General features: G+C 62.3%; 1 pseudogene; it reads left to right on the top strand.

The window, feature by feature from the left end:
* LOC126435282 (large subunit ribosomal RNA) overlaps positions 1-2,500 on the top strand; it is an 8,112-nt pseudogene that overhangs the window by 1,701 nt on the left and 3,911 nt on the right.

Here is a 2,500-nt window from a genome sequence, read left to right as displayed (position 1 = left end):
GGTCCTTGCGGCCGGCCGCGAAGCCCTGACGAGTAGGAGGGTCGCGGCGGTGGGCGCAGAAGGGTCTGGGCGTGAGCCTGCCTGGAGCCGCCGTCGGTGCAGATCTTGGTGGTAGTAGCAAATACTCCAGCGAGGCCCTGGAGGGCTGACGCGGAGAAGGGTTTCGTGTGAACAGCCGTTGCACACGAGTCAGTCGATCCTAAGCCCTAGGAGAAATCCGATGTTGATGGGGGCCGTCATAGCATGATGCGCTTTGTGCTGGCCCCCGTTGGGCGAAAGGGAATCCGGTTCCTATTCCGGAACCCGGCAGCGGAACCGATACAAGTCGGGCCCCTCTTTTAGAGATGCTCGTCGGGGTAACCCAAAAGGACCCGGAGACGCCGTCGGGAGATCGGGGAAGAGTTTTCTTTTCTGCATGAGCGTTCGAGTTCCCTGGAATCCTCTAGCAGGGAGATAGGGTTTGGAACGCGAAGAGCACCGCAGTTGCGGCGGTGTCCCGATCTTCCCCTCGGACCTTGAAAATCCGGGAGAGGGCCACGTGGAGGTGTCGCGCCGGTTCGTACCCATATCCGCAGCAGGTCTCCAAGGTGAAGAGCCTCTAGTCGATAGAATAATGTAGGTAAGGGAAGTCGGCAAATTGGATCCGTAACTTCGGGATAAGGATTGGCTCTGAGGATCGGGGCGTGTCGGGCTTGGTCGGGAAGTGGGTCAGCGCTAACGTGCCGGGCCTGGGCGAGGTGAGTGCCGTAGGGGTGCCGGTAAGTGCGGGCGTTTAGCGCGGGCGTGGTCTGCTCTCGCCGTTGGTCGGCCTCGTGCTGGCCGGCGGTGCAGGATGCGCGCGCCTGCGCGGCGTTCGCGCCCCGGTGCTTCAACCTGCGTGCAGGATCCGAGCTCGGTCCCGTGCCTTGGCCTCCCACGGATCTTCCTTGCTGCGAGGCCGCGTCCGCCTTAGCGTGCTCCTCCGGGGGCGCGCGGGTGCGCGGATTCTCTTCGGCCGCCATTCAACGATCAACTCAGAACTGGCACGGACTGGGGGAATCCGACTGTCTAATTAAAACAAAGCATTGCGATGGCCCTAGCGGGTGTTGACGCAATGTGATTTCTGCCCAGTGCTCTGAATGTCAACGTGAAGAAATTCAAGCAAGCGCGGGTAAACGGCGGGAGTAACTATGACTCTCTTAGTAGGGTAAAACTAACCTGTCTCACGACGGTCTAAACCCAGCTCACGTTCCCTATTAGTGGGTGAACAATCCAACGCTTGGCGAATTCTGCTTCGCAATGATAGGAAGAGCCGACATCGAAGGATCAAAAAGCGGCGGGAGTAACTATGACTCTCTTAAGGCGGCCAAGTGGCGGCGGTGTGGCTGCATCCGGACTTGGCTTTTCGAAGTGCGGTCTTGATGTAGTCGTGCTGCTGCTGCGAGGTGCCTTCCTTGGGTTATGGTTACAGGGAGAGTGATGCGCAATACATGGGCCTAGCCCTCTTAGCCTCTCCTCTCCTGCGGTCTTCTCCCCTTCTCGTGGGCCCGCTGATTTTCGCAGAGTGGAAGACCGCACCAGGGGCTTGGGGGGGTTACCAGCCCCCCCTCGCACTATCCCTTTGTTTAGTTGGGGGCAGTATTCAGAGAAAAAGTGGTGGCCCTTCCGCTGAAGGTGCCACCCCAACTCCCCCAGCACCTAGCCGGCCAACCGGCCGTGCCGAAAATCTTGTAACTTTTGCAGCTGTATACGCCTGTAGTGAGTGCCACCGCAGCTTCACCACCAAGAACGGTCTCGGGGTCCATCGCCGCCGCCAACACCTTGCGGCCGCCAACGCGGAGATCGTCACGGAGAGGCATCGCGCGAGGTGGACGGAGGAAGAAGTCCTGTCGCTCGCCAAGGCGGAGGCCGAACTGTTCCTCGAGAGGGACGCCCGGTTCTTCTTTGTAAATCAAGAGCTCATCAGGATGTTCCCCGACCGAACGCTTGAGGCAATCAAGTGCCGACGGCGGCAAGCTGCCCACAAGCAGCTTGTCCGCCAATTCATGGAGGCGCTTGAGATCGGTCGGGGGGAAGAGCCGGCGTCCCGCCGGGGAGCAGCGAGCCCGCTGCCTGACGCGGGCGAGGCCGCTGCGCCGCCCGTCGACGCAGCCGAGGACTTCGCGGCCGACACCACCGGGCCGCCGCCGGAGGGGCCGACTGACGCCGCCATCTGGGAGCATCTGGCGGGGCTACCCGCTTCCGCCCAGCGTTTCTCTGCCCTGGATCGTGTTATAGGTCTGGGGCGGGGCACGCCGCCCGATGTCATCCTGGGCATGCTCCCGGATGCCCTTGCGTCGGTCGGGTCCAGAGGGGAGAGATCGATCACCAGGACACAGCGGCCGCGCCAACCATCGAAGCGGCCGCCTGCCGCGCCGCCGACGCAGAAGCGCAAGCGGCGCCGCTGGGAGTACGCGAGAACGCAGGATGCCTTCCGACGGTCGCGTGCACGTTGCGTGCGCGGCCTCTTGGATGGCACCCT

The sequence above is a fragment of the Schistocerca serialis genome, unplaced genomic scaffold, assembly GCF_023864345.2.
Source record: "Schistocerca serialis cubense isolate TAMUIC-IGC-003099 unplaced genomic scaffold, iqSchSeri2.2 HiC_scaffold_1201, whole genome shotgun sequence".
In the NCBI taxonomy this organism is placed as follows: domain Eukaryota; kingdom Metazoa; phylum Arthropoda; class Insecta; order Orthoptera; family Acrididae; genus Schistocerca; species Schistocerca serialis.
This window is presented reverse-complemented; position numbering and strand designations above follow the sequence as displayed.